Source organism: Mchenga conophoros, linkage group LG10 (assembly GCF_057382185.1).
Source record: "Mchenga conophoros isolate Kocher_MC1m ecotype Shallow Benthic linkage group LG10, M_conophoros_male_GT1.1, whole genome shotgun sequence".
Classification (NCBI taxonomy): domain Eukaryota; kingdom Metazoa; phylum Chordata; class Actinopteri; order Cichliformes; family Cichlidae; genus Mchenga; species Mchenga conophoros.
In genome coordinates, this window is record NC_140535.1 from 33,340,587 (window position 1) to 33,366,540 (window position 25,954).

The 25,954-nt window shown below is 40.3% G+C and overlaps 1 protein-coding gene across 2 annotated transcripts in view; it reads left to right on the forward strand.

Annotated features, from left to right (window-relative positions):
- Nucleotides 1-3,034: 3,034 nt before the first annotated feature.
- The window catches only part of sgcd (sarcoglycan, delta (dystrophin-associated glycoprotein)), a 421,531-nt gene continuing 398,611 nt past the window's right edge, over nucleotides 3,035-25,954 (forward strand). For both annotated transcript variants that reach the window (XM_085289871.1, XM_085289872.1), the window contains exon 1: nucleotides 3,035-4,209. The gene's annotated coding sequence lies outside the window, so the exon portion shown is untranslated. The remainder of the gene's footprint in view (nucleotides 4,210-25,954) is intronic.

Below are 25,954 nucleotides of genomic sequence, written 5' to 3' on the forward strand. Positions count from 1 at the left end.
ATGGGAATTCTTCCAGGAGAATAACATCACTCTTTTGGACCATCCTGCGTGTTCCCCTGATCTAAATCCAATTAAAACCCATTGGGGATGAATGGCCAGGAAAGTTTACAAAAATGGACAACAGTTCCAGACAGTAGACCCCTTTTGTGCAGCCGTCTTCACCACTTGGAGAAATGTTCCCACTCACTCACTTTTGCCATTTTTCAAGTGGTCTTAAACTTTTGATCAGGACTGTAACTGTCCACTACTAGGCAGAGGAGGCCCCCTACTGGCCTCACGTATGGGACTGATAACAAGTGATAAGTTATTCAGCGGGCTGATAACGTATAAAAAAAGTGGACATCCCAACATTCAGTTAGAGAGATTTTACACAGACGTTAGAGCGAAACGTATTCGCCTTTTTCCTTTGACAGCTTCAGAAAGTCCTCGCTGCTCGGCAGCCAGAACTTCATGTTTAGAATTATGAGTCAAATTTAAAAAAATCTTTGACGAAAATTTGTCCCATAATAAGATTTAAAAAGTCTTTCCACCCCACAGGTCATAGTTCTGCATGTCTGCTATCAGTGAGCGTCCTGCATCAAAGAGAACAACAGGCACATATTTGTATTTAGGATTCTTAAGCTGATCTGTCTCTCCTTTGTCACATTTCTGGCCTTGAACACTTGCGTTATCTCCACTAAGCTGTTGCCTTGAATGCTTCTTCAGCAGGTGTTTTTTAAGAATGCTTGTTTACTTTTTAAAAGCATGCCATGCAGTTGACGATAATAGCATCGACTGACACCCCTGCTCTAAAAACCTAAAAGCTGGAGCTGAAGCTAACCCTACCTTACTTAAGCTCAAAATTAGGGACAAAACGGTTTATTTTAATTGCTATTGGCAAAGGTCACCTATAATTATCCTCTTCATTTGACCATAAACTGTGTCCTGAGACGTTCTGTCTTCAGGGGCAATAAGCTGGCTTTCCAGCTGCTAATATAGACGGCTGCTTACAGAAGCATGTCTTTATAATTGCATGCACTGCTCAGACATGCTGTTTGCTGCACTCAACCAAAGAAGAAGAAAAACAGATTTTGATAAATGTGCCTCTACAATGAAAAGAATTTATGTACTGTGGTTTTTTTCCCTTAACCTTCCATCACTTAACAAACAGCCCAGTATTATTTTCATAACAAGTATTGATTGCATCAGCGCAAAAAGCTTTCTCAGCAAATTAGGTGTGTGTGTGTATCAGGTGCAATGTATGTGTGTATAGTTGTGGAAAATTCTGCTCTTTAAGCAATTGTGTATCTCGCTGTGTGTGTGTGCAGTGGGGTGTATATATTGTGCTCATTTTAGAATGACACCTACACAAATATAAGCACATATTGTACTTGCATGTTTTTGCAAGCTCAGAAATGTCAAAGGTGCATTACAAGCATTGCTTTTCTACTTCAGAGCACTAACAGGATAACATTTTCAACTTTAAAATGTCACCTGAGGAGGCAATTTTGTGCATACATATTTTTAATACAATAAATTCAAGTGCACGACAAAGGAAAAGCAAAAACAATCCCATTTTCATTCTCAGAGCCTTGAATAACATTGCTTTGTCTGTGCCGTGACCAAACCAGCTTTAGTGCAGATCTGTCAGTTAGATCTCATCACACTCCGTCTATTTAAATAGACCGGGTAACCATCATAAATCAAATTGTGGTGGCCGCTTGTGTTTTTTACCTACAGAAGTAGTAGACCAAGTAGTGTTTTGTGATTAAACCTAATCAGCAAATTCAAGGAAAAGAACGTGTGATGATGAAGTGCAAAACAGAAAGCTCCTGGTGTCCTGGCTGATAAATGGTAGGTGTCCACTGGTGTGTATGCACCGTGTTCATGCTGTCACAAAAGGAAGATGCTCATTGAGTTAGCTTCTAGCAGAGAGTGGCTGTAGGAGGACAGCAGGTGTCAGTGATGACAAACTCTGACCTGCACCTGATTGGATGAACACGTCATCCAGGCAGTCTGCTTCCACCCTTCAAATGTTCTCTTTATGCACACAGTTCTCTAAAAACGTCTTGGGTGCAAAATGAGCTCCACAGAATCAATTTTCATTTTTGATCGGCAAAAGCTACATTCAAAGCTTCTCTTTATTTATTTTTTTTATTTATTTATTTATTTTTTGGCAGATTTTCCCAGAGGCATCAAATCATGCTACATGCATAGCATGCCCTAAACTTCATCTCTTCAGGGAGATTAGAAGTTGGCACCTTGATGCTTGAAATTCACTTCACTTCATTTTGGTGACTGCAGAGAGGGGGCCAACAACTTCAGGCCACCATATTTGTCAGTCAAGTGAACCATACTCCTGATTTTAGGCCTGGAAAGTATCAGAATGGAAGAATTTTATTTTTTACGACTTTAAGAGGAAACTGTTATTTTCATGGCTGAAGGCATGGTAACATGGCACTCTATGGAGAGCTGAAGGAATAGTGAGTTTTACTGCTTGACCCTGACAGACGCCGGTCCCCTAACATGAGAATGTGTTGACAGGAAACAACGCATCTGCATGGAAAAATACTACAGTGCTTCACACACATTCCCTACAGTTACAACACAATCTGCAGTAAGCACAAAGTGTGTATATGAAATGTGTAAATACATGATCAAACACATAAATATGTCTATAAAGTCAAAAATTAAAGACGGAGCACAAAATAGGCAATAAAGTGAAATCCATATCCAAATAAAGAGAAGGCTGAAACAAGTCTATAAATAGTTTATACGTTTATACAGTGCAGCTGTGTAAATATACGGTGTGTGTGTGTGTGTGTGTGTGTGTGTGTGTGTGTGTGTGTGTGTGTGTGTGTGTGTGTGTGTGTGTGTGTGTGTGTGCGCCTACACCAGGGTCTTAAAGTGTCCACGTGTTTCCTTCCCGTGCGTGAGCGCGTGCTTCTTTAAATATTCTAATCAATGTTTACGACCCCTGGCAAGAGGCGGGCTGTCAGTGTGCCAGCTTCACTGCAGGTGGAGGACTCTGCCAACCCCCAGCAGACACCACCACCTCCACTCTGTGCACGAATTCCATTTTGCTTTGGGAGAGAATCCCTCCTCTCAGGTTTCTTTAACCTTTTAAACATCCTGATTCTTCCCTCTGTCAGTGATTTTAGAACTCAGCCTCTTCTCTGCATCCTCTCTCGTGTGTTGCTCTTCTTTTTTTTTTTTTTTTTCCCTCCCTCTCCATTTCAAACCATGATCCCCGCTCAGCTCCTGCAAGGAAAACTCCACCTACTCAGTTCTGTTAATGTAGTCACTGACGGTGCAAGCAGCTCCCTCCCCTCTGCTCACTTTCTCTCTCACTTTCTCTCTTCCAGGCATCTCCCCCTCAACCTTCCTCCTCCTCCTCCTCTGAGCATCCTCTCCTCTCACATCGCTCTTTGCCTCCACTTGCGCTCGCAGCCTCCTGCCTGTTCGCATCTCTCCGCTCTCTTCTCTCTGCCTGTCCTCCTGTATTGCGCGCGCACACATATATGCATGCATGCGCACACTTTCACTCTTTCTTTCTCTCTCTCTGTCTGTCTCAGTCACATCGGTCCTGTGCAGACTTGAGTAAGCCCCGGAGAGGAGATGATGCCGGTGGTGATTCTGTTGGAGCTCTTTTGGTGATTTTTTTCCAGGGTTTTTTTTCCCCCATTTAAACAAACAGAAAACTAGACTCAGAGAAATGTTGATGCAACAGCACCTCTTCTCTCCGCGCTTTGTTGATCTGCCTGCCGTCTGCCCAGCATCAGCCCATTTTGGGGGGATTTAAGCGACAGAGAGTGTGCTGCGCCGGCTGTGCGCTCTGCGGCTCTGGTGCACTGGATCTTCTTCCTCACCGCTTTAATACACACAGAAGGATGATCAGTTCTTTGCGCCGACAGGAATATCACTACTTCAGCTGTCAATACTCTTATCCACTTCTTTGCCCCGGCCAGATCGCAGTCTGAAGCGCTCCGGTCCCCTGAAGGGAAGAAGAAGCATGTCAGAGGCACCTGTGTTGCACATGGAAATGAGCCGTCTGCTGCTGCTGCTGCTGCTGGACTCCAGCCTCTAAACTAAAGAGATTATCCCCAAAATAACAGAAGAAATTGGATCCTAAGAGTTTCCTTCTGACCAGCTGAGAATTCCTGTAGCTGCTTAACCAGCTCTATGATTTTCTGACTTCCCAAGCCTTTGATTTTGGCATCTGACTAAGAGGTAAGGCTGCTATTACTTTGCAATGTGGCTTACTCTAGCCTGCTCATCCTCAGCAACCTTGATTCTGCACTTTGGAGAGAAACGGCTCAGTCTCGGTGATGTGGCAGATTCTGTTGTTGCTTTGCTTGGTTACTTTGCAGTCTTCCAGAGCAAATTTTCACCAGAAGCTGAGTCCACTATTGGGCTTGCCCCAGCTTTCTGTCATTAGTCGGGGCTGGCACTCTGTCCTGTTTACTACTGTCTGCATCATCCACTGTCTGTAGCAGTGTGGCTCTCACCGTGTGTTTCTGCTCAGTAGAAATGAATGGCACTGCAGCTGAGAAGCCAGAGGTGTTTCGTGTTAAGTGGATTTCTAGAAGCAGAGAGTTTGTCATGATCTGTCTGCTGCTGTGAGTGCACAGGAATTAGAGATGAGCTGCAGGTATTTCGAGTATATTGAATCCTTTTTTAGAGCGCAAGGTTCATTATATTATACTTGTTGTCCTTCCTAAAACCAGCCAGCTCAAGTTTGTAGGTATAGTTTTTCATTTTTTCACATCTTAGATATCAGAATCTCTTCTGCTGATTTCTGTCGGTTTATTCTGGCTACACTTTTACAGCAGAATTACTCAGCAGCTCGCATCGACACGCTTAGCACTTATTTGAAGTGGTACATGTAATTGGCATTGGACATGGACCTTCTTCCTGCATGTAGGGATCTACTTGGCATCCAGATTATATGCAAAGTACTCAAAAGTATTCAGTAATGCCTAGGTTAGTCCCTGTCGGATAGAATTACTGTGTGGTGTCTGTATATGGAAACACAGATGTGGGGTAATTGCATTCAGGGATTCGCTGTACAGTCTGTTCAGTTTCAGAGTGTGTGCCAACTTCAGCTGAATTAAGCAGCATTTTTCACACAGAGAGGATTCGACACTGTAAGTCTAAAATTTGGCACCAGCGTGTTCCCTCGTGTGATGGTGTCACTGGACCACGTCTTCGTACAGAAATCCAAAGGGAAACTGCATTCCCAGGTATCCTGTAGTCCTTGGATCGTCGCTCCTCGGGTTTTCTCGGTGGATATGTTGACTAGATTGAATTGCTTTTGTTGAAAATGGGATATAAGCTGCTGGCTCATCGGCTCCAAGAATAGTCGGATGCATTTACGGTCCATCTAGCGTACATACCATAAAAATTGAATATCTTGAGTGCTTTGAGCCATAATGCTGAAAGTCCTCGAAAAGCTACTGAAAATGTGTGTATCTGAAAATAGTAACAGCAGAGTCTTCTCTCAATCAAAGGACGTCCACGGTGCAAAACACATCCAAGGACATAAATGATTTGGTGTTCTAGTCAGATTGTTGGGTTTGAAACAACTGCAAACTTCTTGCTGGTGTACAGTTTATCATCTCTTAGAAATCTGTCATTTTCTGTGTGTGCAATTGTTTTGGCTCTTCTGGAGAGCTCATCAGAGATTACTTGCATCCTTTCCTACAATCCTGTCTGAATCGCTCTCTTTTAAAAAGCACATCGAAGGCTGCAAACAAGAACCATACATGTCGGTAGTAGATAAAGTAAAAGTGGTGGAACGAAAGTGCTCTTGGGCATCATCAAAGTGCTCATAATGTCTCTTACAAGAAAAGCGTTCAACATGTTTTAAAGAAAACAAAGGTATCCCAAGCAACTGGAAGTCGTCTTCACTGAACGCACTCGTACTTTCAGTGAGCGTTAACATGAATCACTGTTGAGCGAGTGGGTGCCGTGAAGTGACAGCCCCTTGCTATTGGCACGGTTAGGACTAATGGCAGTTCAGACAACACAACTGCTAGCAGCACTGCTGAGACCATATGAATATTTAATTGACTTTCATCACCAACTATTGCTAAAACTTTCCTAGTAAATCTCTAAATGTCCCAGTGAGTTGAAGGATGTCACTGAAATATCTGCAAGTCAATGAAAACAAGAAATTGTTACCACATCATAAGACAATGTGCAAAATAACACAAAAGTTCCTACAGAGCTGAATCATTTGTAACTCATGCAGATTTGAATGCTCTAGAAAAACGGGTCAAAAACTAAATGTGTACTTGCATTGTTTTTATGAAATGAGTCAGTCTTTGGTTCTTTATTAGTTTGTAGTAATTTAATTTGGTAAGGCGCAGTGATGGGGACTGCATGTATGGTTCATTTCAATTAAATTTTATTTATACAGCATCAAATCACAACAACAGTCGCCTTGTGGTGCTTCATATTGTAAGCTAGACCAATATATAGTACATAGAGAGAAAAACCCAACAATCATATGAGCAAACACTTTGGCGACAGTGGGAAGGAGAAACTCCCTTTTAACAGGAAGAAACCTCCAGCAGAACCAGGCTCAGGGAGGGGCGGGGCCATCTGCTGCGACCGGTTGGGGTGAGAGAAGGAAGACAGGATAAAGACATGCTGTGGAAGAGAGACAGAGGTTAATAACAGATATGATTCAGTGCAGAGAGGTCGAGTAGGATGGCTCAGGGCAGTTTATCAAGTTAAATAGATAAACTTTATTTTTTTGTATTTTTTTGTGGTTTCATTTCTAAATATGAATATTGTTTTAACAACTGAACTAAATCTTGTCATTGGTGCTGAATCAGGTGACCATCCCTTAGTTAGGTTGCCCTAGGTCTGCGCTACTGGCTTCCCATAATGCACTGAGTGTTTCTTCTACACTCACCTTTTTTCACTAACTGTCTTTACACACCTCTCTGCATTTAATCATTAGATATTATTATTTCTGTCTCTCTTTCCCTGCGTGTCTTTTGTCTTGATCTCCTCCCGTCACTCCAAGCTGGTCAGAGGCTACTCCTGTCTGAGCCTGGTACTGCTGGAGGTTTCTTCCTATTAAAAGGGAGTTTTTCCTTCCCACTGTCACCAAGCACCTTGCAATGACTGTTGCTGTGATTTGGCGCTATATAAATAAAAGTGAATTGAATTGGACCTTAACTTTGAGTTCTTGTGAAGGGTAACAAATTTTTTACTATAAATTTATTATTTTTGAATATAATTTTCTTCTTCCAAGGCTGTCTATTAACAGCCTTTTTTTGACCCAGCTGTCTTGTATTTAAAAACTCAACGTAGTGAATAATATGTTGAAATTCTAGCCTTAATTACAGCAACATGCATCCAGCTGTCAGCTCTGTGATTACTCAGGCAAGCCACAACTGATCATGTCACCGTAAAAGAGGAAGCTTATTAATAAATATATAGTAACAGTCCCACTTTCGGAATAGCCTCTTTGTCCTGTTATATCGTACAAACATTTCACATCTTCATACTACCTGTAAACGAATAAACGCTGACACATGGTCACTTGTCGCTGCAGATCCTTCTTGAAAGATCTCATGATTTGTAATTTAATGATGTCAGCGTGTGATAATTATCTGCTGTGTCAACATCGATTTCGTTCTGGCCGAGCACCAGATTTACTAATGGTTTGCGGCAGGCAATTTACTGCTGTTTGCGCTATTATTTAATGTTGAAAAAAGGCATCTCGTTTTTGATATTGCTGTAATAGTTGACTATAAGAGGGTTAATATAGCAGAATAAGCATTTAATTGGTGCAAGTGAGTTGTGCAAAGCTATGAGCTAGGTGTCAAAGCTGCGTCTCTGTCCTTGAGACCTTCAGAGTCCTGGTTTCCTGTTGCTCTTTCAATGTTGAACTTAAGTTGGAGCTTCAGAGAGGAAAATGGTATAATTGCTCAATACACTAGCAACTTTTTATTCACACATAATGAAAACTGCAGCGAGCACAAACAGTGCTTTACAGTGTGGGCTGTAAAAGTGCTGTGTGTCTTTACTCAGCAGTGTGCACACAGAGCTCTGCAGCCACACAAGTCTACATTTAAGTAGTTTTCTTTTAATTTTTTCTATCAAAATACACATTAAATTCTGCCATTACATCATGTGTACCATGCTACATTTTATGTTTTTTCTTTATTGTGTATCTGTCTGCTTTTAAGCTTTCAGAATTTCACTATGTGACTGCAGAGCAGCAAAATATTTTAAATCACAACAAAAATAGTTTGTCGTTAATCAAAAAAAGAGCTAAATCTTAGTTTCATTTATTACACTAAAGAACCGGCTAATGCAGGGACTTGAACCAGGGCATATTCTACCACAACCAATGGTTTCACAGACACACATCATGTTTTGTGCCAAAGTTTGAATTGTTTTTGTCATTTCTCCTGAGACATTTATGAGAAAAAACAGACAGTAAAAGGAAACAGATGAGACTAGTGGAGGAGGACGGGAAGGTGAGAGATGACAAGGCAGAAAATTGTTGAAAGAGTAAGAAAGAATAAAGGGAGGGATTTATAGGAACAGTGGGGGACTGCAGGTGGTGATCAAGAGCAGACAACAACAGTGTTCCCGTCAGAAGCCGGCACTATGATATGGGTCACTTGGACATGACAGCTGGTAAAGAAACATGAATAATAAATTTTGGGAAAGGTGTAGTGATGAATACTGCATTAGAGCAGAAGAAGCTCTGAGCCGTTTCTTCCCTCTAATCCAGCAATCACTCAAGGATTACTTAGGGTAGAAATGCTGGCCTGTGTGCACGCAAATTATACACACACACGCGCACAGCACGTGATCATGTGATGCATAACTACATTAGACCTCAGAGGACAACACCTAGAAGCTGATCTGGTGCCAGAGGACAACCTTCCGTGTCCTTCAGCATCACGACACCTTAAACAAATCAACTCATTTTAGTGGTCTGATGACAGCCTTTAGTGTCCTTGTTTAACCTTGGGACACATACGTGTGTGTGTGTGTGTGTGTGTGTGTGTGTGTGTGTGTGTGTGTGTGTGTGTGTGTGTCAACAGATGGATAGATAATGTATTTTTATGTGCACAGTTGTGCACTGCCAGTTATGTCCAGTATTGTACCACATTTGTGAAACTTTTCTAAGAACAGTGAACATTAGTAACAATAATAAATACAAAATATGAAAGTAACATGAAAGTAAAAACTGGTGCTGATAAAAAAGAATAAATAAATACATTTAAAAAGCACAGAACAATGCTCTACCTTGAATTGGAACACAGCTATATATAAAAAAAACTACATAATGTAGTAATTCATCAAAGCAAGCACACACAGGGGGCAGTTTGTTGTTGAAAGAGTTTGGTGATGGCCTCTTCTTCTTCCAACAGTGCACAAACAAGGTCCATAGAGATGGATGAGTTTGGTGTGGAAGAACTAGACTGGCCTGCACAGAGTCCTGACAGAAAACCTCTGGGATGAATTGGTGGATCCTGAGAGTCAGGCCTCCTTGACCAAAAATTCCTATAAACACTCCTAAACCTTCTAGAATGTTTTCCCAGATGATTTGAAGCAAAAAGGTGGACTAACATCATCATATTAAACTGTATGGATTAAGAATGGGATGTCACTTAAGTTCATATGTGTGTGAAGACAGACAAGCAAATACTTTTGGCAATATAGTGTACTCCTCAATGTGAATGTCATCCAGTCTTTTGCTCTCTGCTTACTTGTTAGTGAACCGTTCGGCTCTTTTGCTGCTAAATGTCCCCGTCTGCCATTTGGTGCTAAGCAGGTAGAGTGCAGTGAGTTTTAAGAGCTTATTTTTGCTGAAAAAGTCTCTGTTGTAGCTGAAAAATGTTATGAGCGCAGTCTGAGTGAACTATAGCGGTAAATTTACAGACTGAACAGCAACACAATGAGCTGAAACTTGATAGAAAGCTCGATAAAGCAGAGAGGAGCTGCAAATTCAGCTGATAATTCTCACTAGCTTCATCATGATGGGAGACCCCTTTCACGTTTGATATAGTTTTATTATAAAACACTGATTACAGCCACTGTAAAGATAGCATAAGGTAGGTTAGTAAAAATGCCATTTGTGCCGGTTCTTTATTACGTTACATCTTTAGCGGTTTTCTTCTTTTCTGCCTTGTTTTTCCTTGTAGCATTTTGTCTGTTTTCAGTTTCACTGACATTTTGCTCTCCCCTGCTTTAATATTTATTATTAGTAGTATTAGTATATGTTACTACTCCAGCCCTGCAGTTAATAAGCTCCATACCATAGCACCATACAGCATTAAAAATGAAGGACTATTTCTGTTTGTCAGCACTGTTCAACAAATCTTTGTATTTGTGTTTTTCTTGGTGTACTGTACATGTGTTCATGCATGAGTGTCTATGCCCATCGATGCTCTCTAGGGGGCTAAAGGAAATTGGAGGCTTACTTCCTTTCCACTAATTACCCTGCAACAGTCCCCACTAATTGTCAGGGCCTCACGTGTATTTGATGTCAGCAGTGTGAAGCCATGTGCACAAAGTGGGAAGATGGTGACAGGAAGGAAAAGGCAGAACAAAGCAGGTCAATAGATTTGCTTTGAAGATGTGTACAAGCCTTTCAAACAACTTCTGGATGTGGATCAATTTGGCTGGACGGGAGGAGGATTGCAAGATTGTAATATCAACATGGGCACAGATAATATACTCCATTTAAAAATCATGGACTGCGTTCCATTGCGAGCTGCTTCTTGTGATATTTATTTCAATGTGCCACCAAAATAAGTGCACATAATAAAGTGAATACCTGCACATTCTAATGCAATCCAGTGCAATGGTGCAGCAACCCACACTGCCTTTGTAAACAAGTAATAATCAAAGAGGTATTGATTCACTGTGTAGTGTGTGAAGTCAAGTGGGAGCCCGCAGGACCCTCTGGGCTTGTGAAGAGCATTCTCATTCATTCAGAGTTAACCCTCCCACCACTGGTCAAAATTTAATGTCTCAACCCCCCCACTGCTCTTTTTTTTTTTTTTTTTTTTGTGCACATCTGCGCTGGTATAGACTGCAACCAGGAAACAGCTGGATGTTTGCACGCTCAAGCCTGACACGGCCTCATCTGAGACCGACTGAGAGTACTTGTATTTTACTACTTATATTTATAGTCAAGCATTCAAAATTAATGTTGCAAACAATGTTGAGAAAAAGTCACATGATGGAAGCAGGTTCTAAGAATAGATACCAACTAGAGATCTCAAAGTCCCTGCCTGAGATTTGCATGCAGGGATTTTCAGAGCTCAGGAGGGCTCGATTACAAAGTCATCTTTTCTAAAGGAAACTTTAGTCGTGCTCAGGTGGCAAACAAGGAGAAGATGGACCATTTAAGCTTTGGCAAATCAGTAAACTTCTTATGTTGTTAAACTGTCAGCCATACCACACAAATCTAATCACATGACTAACATGAAACAATGCTTGAAACAACTTATGTTTAACTTTGAATAGCATCTTTAATGATGACCAGAAAACAAATAGTATTCCTGTTTTGTTGGGCACACTGATCTCAATTAATAATCATTTTAATGCTATGGCAACTGTTCTTATTGTTAAACCACAATAGAAATTCCAGGTTTAAAATTTGATTGCATTGGGTCTGAACAATGCTGTTATATTTCAGGCTCAGAGAGGCAACGTCAGGGACAGCTCCGGGTTTTCAGTGTTATGAATGTGGTTTTTCTTGTTAGTATATCACTATAGTAACCAATGCTGTAACTCTGACCCAGTCCAGAGCAGGTCATGTTCAAGATTACACTGCCTGCTGACGGGTTAATTCTCTGGAAGAATATCATCACTGTTCCTGGAAAATCTCCAGACTTTACTGTGCAACTTATAAATTAATTTAATACATTTAATAACATTTTCTTGTAAAAGTGTCCAATTGCTTTCTTTTCCTGATGAAGGGAATTAGAAGAAACTTTATTCTTGCTTTATTATATATTGCCTGCAAATGATTTAAAACCGTTTATTATTCTATAAGTACGTTAAGTACAAGTACATTTATTTGTACTTGCTGACTCCATATAAAATTGACACGCAGTCTAAGCCTACATTTAAATTCAGTTTTTATTTTTATTCTTTATTTGCTCTCAGACCCCCTAAACACCATCTGGGCTTAACAGTACTTCCACACATCTGAACTTTAATTTAATGGAATAACAACTGTGATCCAACAGATTCTCCCGGGTACACCAGGAGAATCTGATGGATTACACCAGTGTCTTAATGATAAGAGCTGTGATACTGATTAGTCTGTTAAATTTCACAGTCACACATTTTTGCTGGCTTTCTTTCCTGGCTTCACAGAGGCTAAACTCTATTAAAATAGTAGCACGTTCCCAGTCTTACTCCCTGAAATGCTTAATGCTCGCACATATTCATACAGCACATTCATTCATACAGTCTGTGCCAGCAGTTGTTTCCAGCCTGTAATATCTACTTAAGCACTTCATGTTTTTCTAAAATTATTTTATCTTTATTGGTCGTGTTTCCATCACAGCTACATTTACGTGAACCTGTTCATAGCTAGACTGAGAAACCCTGGGCTGACTTACAGTATGGACTGGCACTTTTCGACTTTATTTGAGCCTCCTTCACATACAACACCTTTTCTATACCTCTGTGATTTGACCAACATTCATACCCCAGTGCATGCATCGAAGGAAACTTGGGGTTCATTACCTTATCTCAGGATGGAGAAGCCAGGAATTGAACCGCTGACCTTATCTGCTCACCAGATAACCTATTGCAGACTTTTCAAGAAGCCAAAGGTCTGGGACACAGAATTAACAGGACTTTTGGAGAAGGACAGCTTTGTTGTCAGAGCAGGAGATTGCTGTATTCCCAGTTCCAAAAAGAAAAGTTCAGGTGTGCTTCTGAAATGCCATCACCATCACAGCACATAGTATGCAGATAGATATTGATTGTGGTGCAGTTCCAAACGTGTTTTGCAGTCTGGCATCAACAACTCAGTCATTACAGGAGACGGAAATGACAATACAGTTTAGCACGTCACACTGCAAAAGAAACCCTGCTGCAGGTGATTTACAGCAGTGACACTACGTGTGCAACAAACTTCAGTATAACTTTCATTTCGTGTAGAGTAACAAAAACAAGGAAGGAGAAAAACGTTACAAAGTAATGCAGTACCGAAAAGAGGGTTCAAGCTCTGGCTGCCAGTGAAGTTTCAGATGATTTTCAGAATATTAAGGAAGTGTGTGAATTAAAAAAAAAAAAAGGTTTAAATATGTAACGAATGTAAATTATTAGTATTTATGCCATTTTCAAACCAAGGTGTTTGTGGGAACTGAGTAGTAATGGCTGTTTCTTTTTTACATTATTATTGCAGTGCAGGCAAATGCGTGAAAACTGGTTGCTTGAAGCTAAATGTTAGAAAGCAAACAGTAAAATCTGGTTTCACATGAATATTTAATGCTCGAAAGAGGAAAAATTAATAAATCTCAAATAAAAACAAAGGATTTTATGTTTCTCCTGACAGATGGAGCTTGATTGTGCTTACCTTGAGGACTGTGTGTGTGTGTGTCTACTTTTAATGTAGAGATGTGTGTAAATGCATGCATTGCTCCAATGCTTGTCTGTGTGTCCAAATCTGTTACTAAAAGCATGGCGGTCTCCGACAACTCTCTCCCATCTCCTGTCTGCTCCGTGAATAGCTTTGTCTCACGCTGCAGCTGAGCGGTGATGACAGGCCTGCCTCAGCGACATGGAACTTTTCGCTTTCAGTCAAGAGTCTGAGTCCTCAGAGGACCTGATTTGTCAGGCAGAGAAAAACAAAAGTCAACAAACGGTCCATCCGAAGGTTAGTAAACTCTGCGTGGAGGAGACAGGCGTGAACAGACAGGCTAAGTGTTGAGGGAGCATTGCATAAGAAGAGCAAATAGATTCGATGATGAGTGAAACTGCACAAAGATGAAGCTGTTTGCTTTCATACATTTTACAGTAGAGTTGCGGTAAACACAAGTGGTTTAAAGTCCTGTGAAGGGAGTCGCCTTTCTGTGGAAAAAGTGTCATATGAAGTCAACACATTAGGCAGTGTGGGCTGTAAAAGTGCTCATGTCTGCTCTGAGGTCGGGCATGTCATCATGCGAGCCTGAGCAAGCCGGAGAAACGACCGTCTTCTAAAGCCAGCTTCAAGTGGCCAATAGGGAGACTGCAGATTTTGGCACTGCCAGTTACTAGATGTCTACAGTAAACCTGAGATAAATATGACTAAAAATGAAACCCTTCTGATTTTACAACCTTTGTTTTTGATGTTTTTGACAGAATGACACGAATGGAAGTAATTCAAATTGAGACTTTGCACAGTTCATAGCTAAAAATGATCCTGATTGGTCTTTCAGTGCTGCAGCTCCTCAATTCATCTCAAGCGTTTCACCTCCTTTCAAGCCAGACATCGGTGTGCAAAAAAATGGGTCTGGAAATGGGGTCAATGGACCGTTTTTCCAAAAAATTCTATCTCGAAAAGAATTTAAATATTTTAATCGTCCTGATTTTGAACCATTACAATTTTCTGGCAATTGAACAAGTTTTTAGCAGGAAATGTTCTAACAAATGTGATGATTTGAGATGGAATGACATGGGTCAGGGAAATGAAGAATGTATTTAACAAAATCATTTTGTGAGTTATAGAGGACCATTTAGAAATGGCAGAATTTAGTTTTATCTGGATTAGACTGACTGTTGACACAGGCTGGCCCCTGTGATTGGCTGCCCCTCGTAAACAACAAGCTTTGAGGAGGAGGTGGGTGAACCTGTGCGCTGAACATGTTAGAGGAAATGTGTGCTGAAAGGTCTAAGGTCTGAGTGTTCAGAGTAATCAGAAGAGGTTACTTTGTGATACCCTGCAATATACTTTGGGAACACTGACTATTGTAACAGAATGCACTAAAATAAAGAAAAGAATAATGAGTTCCCTTTGATATTAGATGAGCTTTATTTTTGAGTGAGTAACTTCCCGTCAAGACCAACAGAAAACCAACAAGTTTTTAAAGTCTCTTTTCTGTTGTGTGGCTGCAGGAGGAGCTGAGGGCAGGACGATGTTGTTGTTTTATAAAATTATACTGAAAGACTTATTTGTGTGTGCAGAACCATCTGCACTCATTTCTTTTGTTTTGTTTTTTTCGCACCAACACACCTGCACCTGTGTGGATAATTCATGACTCAACTTCTGTCAGACAATTGGCAGCTGCTGATGTTGTTTTCCGAGATAAAGTTAACTTCATCAACCTTTCATGGAGATCCCTGCTGAAAACATGTTTCTTTGTTTAAAGTTGAACGATGTCAGTAGCAACACGTACAATCGTGTCACTGTGCCCCAGCTGTCTCCCTCACACTCTGTTTAACTTGTCATTAAAATACTAGTTCAGATCTACAGTTCAGTGGATGTTACTGTAATCCAATTACTTTTTTCAAGTAACAAGTAAATTAAGGGATTACTATTGCAAAAAAAGTAATAAGATTACTGTTACTTTACCCTAAGTCCTCTGCATTACTGCATTACAAAACTGTCGTGATTTTGTTTGTGAGAGTGTCTCATGACAATGACGTACGAGCGACGTCCGTGGCAGCAACAGGCGTGTGCAGATCAACAATGGATAACGTGGAGTGCGGGAGAGAGTACGACCATGCAGCATTTACAGCGTGGAAGTACTGACATTGGTTTGAGTTTGGTTCTGTAAAAAGTGTCAAAAACATTAGCGTCTGCTGTGCACTCTGCTTGGGAAGAAAACTTTCTACAGAGAAAAATAAAACTTCAAATCTGAGGGAGCACCGAGCACGCTGCCACGGGAATGTGAAATTCACAGAGAAACCCCCGGATCCCCCCCACTGACATGACCGCTGCAGCATCAGTCAAACCTCCACCCGCCCCACTCCTGCTGAACAGGTGAGAATAGACTTATAAGCGACAGGACTCAGTGCTGCTGAGTCTTTGATTTGATTTATTGTTTGCTGTGTTTTACTTGCATCTATTTAAAAGAGTGAGTGTAAACACGAAACATTTTATTTTATATGCTATATGTTAAACACATTTCTTCCAGTCAGAGAACGTTGCATATAACTTAATTTTTGGTTAATGCAATGTGCATAAAATTAAAAGATTTTTAAAAGAGACTTTTCCATTTGATTCAATTTTATATCCTGAAATATGCAGAAAAAAATCAAGTTTTTACGTATTCAGGTTGTGTGTCATGTTTTTAAAAAGTAACTAAGTAATAAAGTAATTAATTACTTTTGAAAATAAGTAATCAGTAAAGTAACGGGATTGCTTTCTTAGAGAAGTAATCCATAATTAGTAACTAATTACTATTTTCAAGTAACTTGACGAACACTGCTCATGACTTTAGTAATGAAGTTCACAAACACCTCATTTTCTCAATAATGACAATTTCATATGTGATCTGGACTTCAGCTCCTGAATCAAGGCTACTTTAAAAAGCGAGCACACAATTTTAGCACCGTTATTGTTGGATTTTTGGGGGGTATAAATGGTGGTGCTTTGACACCATAGTATCTAAGCAATGCCCTTATGGTATTCAATGTCCTTTCATACGTACAGTTTCTTATTTTTATGACATTTTTGACACACCTACCCAAACAGTCAAATGTGCTCCAAAACCTGTTGCCCAGGAGCTTCTAAGGAGCTTGGAAAGCAAAGCGGCAGGACTTCATTACATTTCATCTCTCATCCAAGAAGCTTCTTCAGTTCTAGGACCAAATGGTGAGATTCCAGATTTTAAACACTAGTGGGAGTTGTCCCTTAAGAGGTTTGTTGACACACTATTGATAATGTTCCTGATCACATGAGCCAAGGTGTGAAAAAAGGTGTGGACCAACCAATCAGGAGTGAATCTCTTGCGAAGCATATTCTGACTTTAAATGAAAATGTTGCATTAATTAAGATTTGAAACTAGTGACTGGCATCATCTGGAACCGATCGGGTTCACGTCTGTGGAAGCTGATTTCTGTATTTCCTTAATGAAAGAATACATTTGTTACATTTTTCAGGACTGTGCTTGTTTTTATAAAAACATGTGGGTAAGAGCTACTGGCCTTTCAAAATAGAAACAAAATGCATTGCATTGTTACACAGAAGGCTCTTAAACAGGAAAAAAGTACTTGAGCAAACGAGGCATGTTGTTTAATGTTGACTGTGCAAGCTGAGTAGAAATGTTCTGCATAAGAACCAAATAAGGCAATGCTATACATAATAGTTTATGCTAATTCACAGATATTAACTTATCTTTGATTTCTGATGATTCTTGGAGAACTCTGCACAAAATTCTAGCAACATTGTTATGGATTAAATACTGATTATGGAAAAACAGAGTCCAGCACACCTCTTTCTGCACTCTGACTAACAAGCAAGCTCCTTCGAGGTGCTCGATGTTGGCACGGGGCTGACGAATATGCATTGATTTGTTTGTCGAAAGGGGGTGAATAATTCTGATGAGCTATTGATTGTAGTAAATCAAGACATTCGTCACCTTGGTTAAGGGCAGAGGTGCCTTGCTGATAGGTTGTATAATGTATATGATTGGTGAACCTTGAAACAAGGCATTGAAAAATGACCACTTTGCTAACTGGCTGTTAAAGCTCATCATTCATCGAGGAATTTTAGTGACAAGCTCAAGGGTACACGATTGCTGAACAAAACAAAAACATACTTAAACTGTATTTTTATTATTTTCCAAAGTGGTTTCTGACTCTGAAGTTAAGCTCTGGTGGCTCTACGACACGACGCTGAAGCAGCCAGTGCTTTCACACAAAGCCGGGAGGATTGCATAACCAGTGCGCCAAGAGATTTTGGACTGCACGAATACCAGCAGCTTGTGAAGAATGGCTATTGTTTCAGAAAGAGTGAATGAAGGGGAGAGTGAGAGAGGAGTTCAAAAGGCAGAAAATAAGAGACAAACTCGAAGAAGGCGACGAAGTAGAACATCGGAGATGGGAGGGAGAAAATAAAGGGAAGATGAGGAAAACTGCAGAGAATGACAGGATTGTGAGAAGATGAGAGAGGAGGCTGGTCAAAGTGAAAGGGAGAAAGCTGAAGTTGAGAGAGAGATAATGAAGGAGACCGATGTTAAAAGTGTAGGAAACGAACAAGAATCCAATTACATGTGGCTTCAAGGAGTCAGAGCGTCTCATCATACATGTTGCTCTAGAGCTCTGACAGGACAGACCTGACTCACCCCAGTCTCTCTACAGTAGGACTGTGGGCACAATTGATTGGGAGGAAATGGCTCCTCATTATTTGTAGTTCATCAGTCAATGGTAGAGAGGCCTCTGGTTCAGAGTTTAAGAATAAACATAGCACATGCATTAGAAAAGTTGCTGTTTGTGACGATTTGTCCCTTTCAGTTCTCAGAAGTCTGGCGTCATAGTCACTTTGTTCAGCCTGCTAGTCTGTGTTAGTTATTTGGCAAATCTAGATTGTATCCACAACTTTAGAATAAAATATGGAATAAAACTACATTTTAATGATCATTTGAAGTGAAATTTCAACTAAGCTTCTACAGATCAGGTGTTCCAGACACAGCAGCTGCTAGATTTCTTCTCCATGTCTTAGATTGGTGTTTGACAGCAACTTGAGAAAACCTCTGTGCACTCATTTCGAAGCATGATCTAAGTTAACATGATCACATGGACATGTTTTGTTGTTGTTTCATTTTAGATTTGATGTGAATCTTTGTATAAACTTCTTAAATAAGGTTTAAAATGCCTTCATTTTTCTTTCTTCTGCAGTCTTTTCCTGTAGATTGCAGTGTTCTTTGAATGCCGTGTCTCTAAAGACGTCACAGCGTCAACTCTGCATGTTAATAAATTACACTTGTGTGTTGCAACACAAGGGCTTTCAAGGCATCCACATCCCTGGAACATCCATATAATTTCCTCTGGGATTAATAAAATATTCTGATTGTGATTCTGACAAAGTGTTGAGGCAGTAAGTCTACACGTGTGTGTCCTAAAGAACAGACTGTAGGATCATGTTTTGCCTGAACAAAACCTTTAAAGTCGCCCTCTCTCGCCTTTTGCTTTGAATATTGATTAACCTTGGGGTCTGAATAAACTTCCTTCCTTCCTTCTTTCCCTCCTTCCTGGTGTACGGACTCCCTCCTTTGTAGCTGAACTCATCACTTGCATGGTTAAGCTTAATTTAGACTTTTCTACTTTAAGATGTAACTGGAAGCCCCTCTTAACCCTCACCGCAGCCTTTCGCGCCATTGAAGTTGTTCCATCAACCCAAAGTTCAGTTACATATCTGGGAGGTTATGTTGCCACAGATTTGATGCAGATTTCCTGCTGAAGCATGATTCACACATTAATTGGAACATTCAGAATTTATTGGAACGAACGTTGAAATGCTGCATGGTGATTGAGCTTTTGTGCCCAAACGCTCTCGCTACACCTCTGAAGATCCTTTGAAGTCTGAAGTGCGTTAAAGACGTGTCTGTTCACTTGGATACTTGAGTAACACTTTAGCGTTTTGATTCGCTAGTGCTCTCAAACCCAGTTCTTTCATTATATAAATTTCCCGTCTTCTTTACATTTGAAATCCTTGTATTTCATGGCTGTTTGTTCTGTTGTTTAAATTTTGCATTGCTTTAGATTTTCTGCAGAGCTCCCTTGGACTCTTGTCTGCACTCTATAAATAAATATTGCTCTCTTGCTTGCTTTTTTCTGGGGTTGAGCTTGAACTGCAACAACAGTGGGTCTTATCAGTTGTAGCACTCGCCTTTGTTCTTGTTTCCTTTCTGCTACCCACAGTCTAACAGACACATTAAATTTCACAATGTTAGCAAGTGCACCTTTTCATCCAGGACTCTTGTGTGCTTTATATCGTGTCTTAGCAAAATAACTGAGTTATAGAAAGGGTAAAGGTAAGGCTGTGACAGCTTGAGTTTTTATTTTGATGCAGTTTGAGCTCCTTGTTGTGTTCCCTATTTATCCATCAGGGTTATTGGTGCTCATGCTCCCCCGCTGGGCTTTGTTTTATTTCAAGTAAACCGCTCTTACCGCTGCTGTAAGGAACCGGCTCCATGGTGTGTTTTTGCACAGTGGAGAAGCAAAGAAGACATACTCTATAAACATGCTGCAAATTCTGATCGCATGTTTTGCATATTAGTGCAACACAATAGCTGTAAATATATTCATTTAGGCACTTTTCAATCATTGTTCAGTTTAGAAAAAAGCTCTAGTGATAAATGATTTCATATTGTAGTTTCTACAAGCCACTGTCATCCATGTCCAATAATTCCATATTCTTTGGGGGAGCTCAACCAAATCAGCTCTGTGAGCAGATATGCTTTAATGTACAGGCTTTTACTTGCAGTGTGTACTTGCAGTTGTTGTGTGTATTTATTTATGCACTTTAACGTTCCATGGCGTTTTACATGAAAGAGGAAATCACCACCGGCTTCCAGACAAGACTCGCTTTCCCTGAGCCGGGGAGAAAATTGAATGAGTCAGGATGTAAAATTTATTCATTATTTGATTTCCATCTCCTGACGCCGGCCACTGAATTCCTCTCTGTAACCGGCTAAGCACAAGTGCCTCTGGCGCATGGCTACAAGTGCACAATAACACCACCTATCATTTTAATGCAGATGTTCCCAGCGGAAGAACGTTTCGGCGGAGTGGAATATAATGTCCGTCAGAAATGAAGCTGCTTTTTTTTTTTTTTACTCTTTCTTTATTTTTAATGGGCAGCGGAGCCACACAGTAAACTGCTTCTTACTGAGTGTGATGTGAGTATGAATGGGCTTTTGTAATGGATCATTGGTAATGCATCTGGGTATTTTTAATTATTTATTTTTCCGGTGGAGATGTGTGTAAATGCATGCTTTGCTCTTGTGTGTGTGTGTGTGTGTGTGTGTGTGTGTCATTGTTTACCAGAGGGCAGTGTTAGCTTCAGGGACCCACGACCTGAATTGCAGAGAATAGCAGTATTGTGAGCTAATATTGACTGTATGAATGATGGTCATATTAACCTGTTGAATGGATGGCTGCTTTGACTAATGACTACCTGATTTTTCATTTTCTTAATTCCACACTTTGCAAGGATGGCTTGTGTAAATTAAAAGATTCAGATGGGGATGGAGGGGGAAGGCAGGGGAAATGAAAAATGGACAATTTTGAAAAAGTCCACAAAGGCACAGAGTTTCACACCAAATAGTTTTCCAATTGAGATCAGTGAAGGGAGGGGGAGTTATCTCCAGCTTGTCATTGTGCCGTGTGTAGAAATGGAAAGATTTCACCTCCTCGATTGAAACAAACCCAAAAGACTGGTGTTGAATTTTGAGAGCGTCGAATTAATTTACTCGAGTTGAACAAAACGGCATGATGGGATTTGTAAAAATAGTGTATGGCTTTATTGTGATGGAGGTTCATCCTCGATCAGGCTTCAGAAAATCTGTGTGGGGGAAATAATAGAGGACGATTCTTCTGCTACTCTCTTAGTTCAGTGCAACAGGCACTCAAGGAAGAAACCAAAGGATTGAAGAAGCCTTACTGATGTGCCCAGATTGTGCTGGCAAAAAAAAAAAAAACATTTCAAATGAATACAGAAAAGGGCAGCTGTCGATCCAGAGCGTGAGAAATAGCTTCCTGTTACTGCTTCCTGTTAAAAGGAAGTTTTTCCTGTCCACTGTCACCAAAGTGCTTTCTGATAGCTAATCATCTGATTCTGTAATATTGTAGGGCCTTTCCTTACAATATAAAGTGTCTTGAAGTGACTGCTATTGTGAATTAGCATTGTAAATAGAAGTATGTTGAAATTCATCCATGTAGTGTATATTTTTCTCTCTACATCTAAGCTCAAACCAAGCAGATCGGGGCCTATGCCAGAGTGAGTAAGCCACAGCTGGTCCTGTGTAATGACTCTCATGTCTCTTGTGGATTTGACCTGGCTGCTTGGCCACACTCACGATATCTTGAGGAGAAGAGTGGCTGGAGCTGGCAAAGGCACAGAACATTTACCCGTTCCTGGTCAAAACCGACGCCCTCCCCCTCCTTTTAAGGTCTGACTAATGCAAATCGGTTCTGAAAAATGTATATGTTTGTGTGAAACGTTGCAGTGAAACATTTACTACCCACATAACCAAATGCTGTACAAACACCCCTGGAAGGTACAGTAAGTTATTTATGCGTTTAATCCTTCCCTAATGTGTGTTCCCTTACACTTTGCGTTAAGTTAATACATAATCAAACATCCCCAATGGCAGTTTCCTTTGCTAACACCATTTATACTCCAAGTACAGGAGGACTTTTTATTTCACACACAGCCACTGATGTTACCGAAACCAAACACGGTAACCCCGCCCCCCACCTTCTCTCATTTATTTCCCTCAAAACAATTTATTTCTTTATTTCTTTCTACATTTCTTTTCCAGTTCTGTCATTCAGAGCTGTGGGTTAAACCTTTAGCTTCTTTGGCTGATTGACATTAGAGCACCGATGAGCCGGCATGGTGGGAGAAATTTTAATCTTTATCTATTTTGATCCTCCGCACAAATCTTCCTTATTGAACTCAATCAAAAGCTTTATTAGGAAATAGTTGGGTTTGAATGTTAATTATTTTTGTCCTAGCCAAAGAGATGTGTAGTGCAAGTCAAGTTTTGGATGCTGCTGTCAATGTAGCTGGCATACGGGTATGAAAACATCCAGGAGGCATCGTTTCTGTTTTTTTGCCTCAAACTGGAGAAAAAGCGCTTCAGCCCTGCCTCTGTCTATTACCTTAGAAAGACAGATCCTTTGTCTTTTTTTTCTTTTCCTCCAGATGATGAGGAATGAAGTTGCTTTAGCTGCTCCTCAGCGCTGAATAAGCGCCTCCTGTTGCTGATATCAAACTGTAGCCCCAGTTAATGGTGATGCATTATGTCGGGCTCTTGTCTGATGAAGTGTACTTAATGTGCAGCAGTGTGGCAGCTTCCTGTCATGTGGCATCAGACCCATCAGGGTCAGGGTGAACATCTGCTTTGTCCTTGCACTCTTACAAGTAGGCTTTTTCTATTGCTGCGTGTCAGCGAACCTTTTTAGCTGCAGAGCAGCAGATTGCCCACAATCCTCCGGTTTTTCTGCTCCTTTGTGGGCTCAAGAGGTGCTTTTGTTCTCTGCTAACTGGAAGAGGCACGACACAAAAGGTCTTTCCGGCTTCAGTTTGTGTGTCTGTGTGTATCTGATTGTGAAGCTTGTAAAAATCCCTCTCCGTGCATTTATCACATGTTGGTACTACAGGCAATTTACTCTTAAATGTTACAAAATAAAGGCAAATTACCTTTTTTAACTTAAGCACTCAATGTGATTTTTATTTCCCAGTAACTTCTAATGGAAAAAAAGTGAAAATCACGATTTACCCAAACAGCAGGCAAACTGCAATTTTGCTGCGGATGTTTTTGCAACAAAAACACAGCTTTATATGGAAGAAATAAAGATTAAACAAGCAAAAACCAACATTTCTCTGAGTGCATTTTTATAGCCTAACCTGAATATAAATGAAATGACAGTTTTAATAGCTTTGGGATCAGGAGTACATCTGTACTGTATATTCAAAAATAAGAGGAGAGGGAAAAGATAAAATTGCAACAGAACAACCCACTTGACACCTCTTTAAATGAAATATCACAAGTAATCACTGAAAACGTCAGTGTGTGTGTGAGGATCCTCTGTAATTCCTACCTCACCTTCTTCAGAGGGCAAATGCTGCTCCAGATAGGTTGATGCATCGACCCTCTCCACTACAGGGGGACAGAATAAAGCACAAGTGTTCCAAAAAGGGTCCTTATTAAAACACTCCACCACTCATTTCTTCCTCTCATGGCCTCTCGCCTGCAGCAATAACAGCGGCACCTGCAAACCGCCTCTTCTGATCTGCAGGTGCTCCGGACCTGCTCCCTTGCCAGGAAAAAAAGCTAATTTTGACTTCAGGCTCTTGGTTTGAATTTTACGATGCAGAATTAAAAGACTGAGGGAGGGAAATAAAGTCTTGGATTCTAATTAAGGGAGTTTTGTGCATTCCAGAGAGAGATGATTACAGAGAATAAAAGCTTTTAACAAGCATGGCATAAGGTAATCCACCACTCTCGCCCCTCACATCACCCATCAGCCAGTAAATGACGCCCCGGGCATGTCAGATTGATTGGCTGAAATTCAGTAACAGCATAATCAAAATGAGAGCCAGGACTGTGAGCCACCACAGTAGCTCTAATATTACATTTGAAATGCATTGTGTGTGAGGTATTTTGTATGTCCCGTCCATCTAGGCTCTCATATTGTTAAAGTCTTTGCAGTTTTCGAAATCCAGAAAAATAATTCTAACCTGTGTAGCAAACAGAAACGATCTGTTTTCTGTCCCGGCTGGATGCATGGGAAGCATTTCGAAAAATACACTTTGATATGTTGTTCGGACCGTCCTGACCCGCAGCTGGTCAAGTGTACAAATTAAATTTGGCATTTTTGCATTTTGAAGGTCTGTTTCCTGCTTATTCCACAAAAAGTACCATGGCTAATTGAGTGGTAATAACTTAGAAATTACCACATTATTCTTGTTTTTTTCACTGTTACCCTACTATTACCACTTTATTACAGAGTTATATTTCCATATTATTACCCCCAGTTTTGGGGCTCTTATTATCCTATTACATTTCAGTGTACTATTACTCAACTGTAACCACTGTAGCTACATATTACTTGGATATTACATGGTTATTAGTATGGTAATTTTATAGTATAACTTGGAAAATAACACATTATTACCCTGTTGTTTCCCCCTCATTACCCTACTATTACCCCTTTATTACCTAGCTGTAGTAAAAAGTGCTACCAAAATAACTGTCACAATCCCGAAAACTTTGACTGCAGCTCCGAGGACTTTCTTTCCCTTCATGAGCAAATTTTCAGAAAAGAGTTCCTGGTTTGTTTTAAATGATTTAGACCACACACATACTGCTCCAGCAAATTCCAACTGCCTCATAAATGGAAGCCCATCACATACTATGACTATGGCATCTGGTCTGGCATATGAACAATTGCTATCTTGTGTTTTTGGAGCCATTGAGGCTATATTTGGAGAATAAGCAGATTATCAGCAATACTAATTGCTAGTGTTAGCTAATTGCTAACACTAATACGTTTGGTTAGCTTCCCTATAATTTATGGGTGAATTCCATGGAGCTAACAAATCGCAATGAAAATTGGAGCATAACTTTATTAGTCTTACGTCCTTATGTCAGTGAAATGGAACGGAGCCATGCGTGTAATATTCATTTAATTGGATGACCAGTTCAAATGACAATAAAACCTTTTAAAGGTTTGGTGACTTTGCCCCAAAGTTATACTTCTGTCAGGGAGTTGGGTCTGTGACCCAGCATTTGAATTTATTTTGTATTTATATATTTTTTCTTTTTTCCGCCTGTCTCATTTGGTTCTTTTGCCATCAGAATTATTGTCTAAAGACCAAGAAAGATGCTTTGAGGTAGGAGCCAAAAAGGGTGTAGTTTGTGTGTGTGAGCACCCGTGTGTACACCTGTGAGCGCACTTGTATTCAAAAGGTTCCTTCATGTAATCATCTGCTAGAGCATAGGTGTCAAACTCTGGCCCGTGGGCCAAATTTGGCCCCCAGCCTAATTACATTTGGCCCGCGAAGCCATACCAAATTATTATTAGAGCTGGCCTACTGGTATTATACAGCTAATATATATATTGTTTAGTATTAAGCTTTGCTTGTTCCATATTCAGTTTTTCAGCAAAACTTGTTTGACTCCATAAGAAGAGATTCATTCTTAAATCTGGAGGAAGATTTTTTTCCAATAAATATTAATGTTAGCCCACGACCTTGTTCCAGTTTTGAATTTTGGCCCACTGTGAATTTGAGTTTGACACCCCTGTGCTAGAGGGT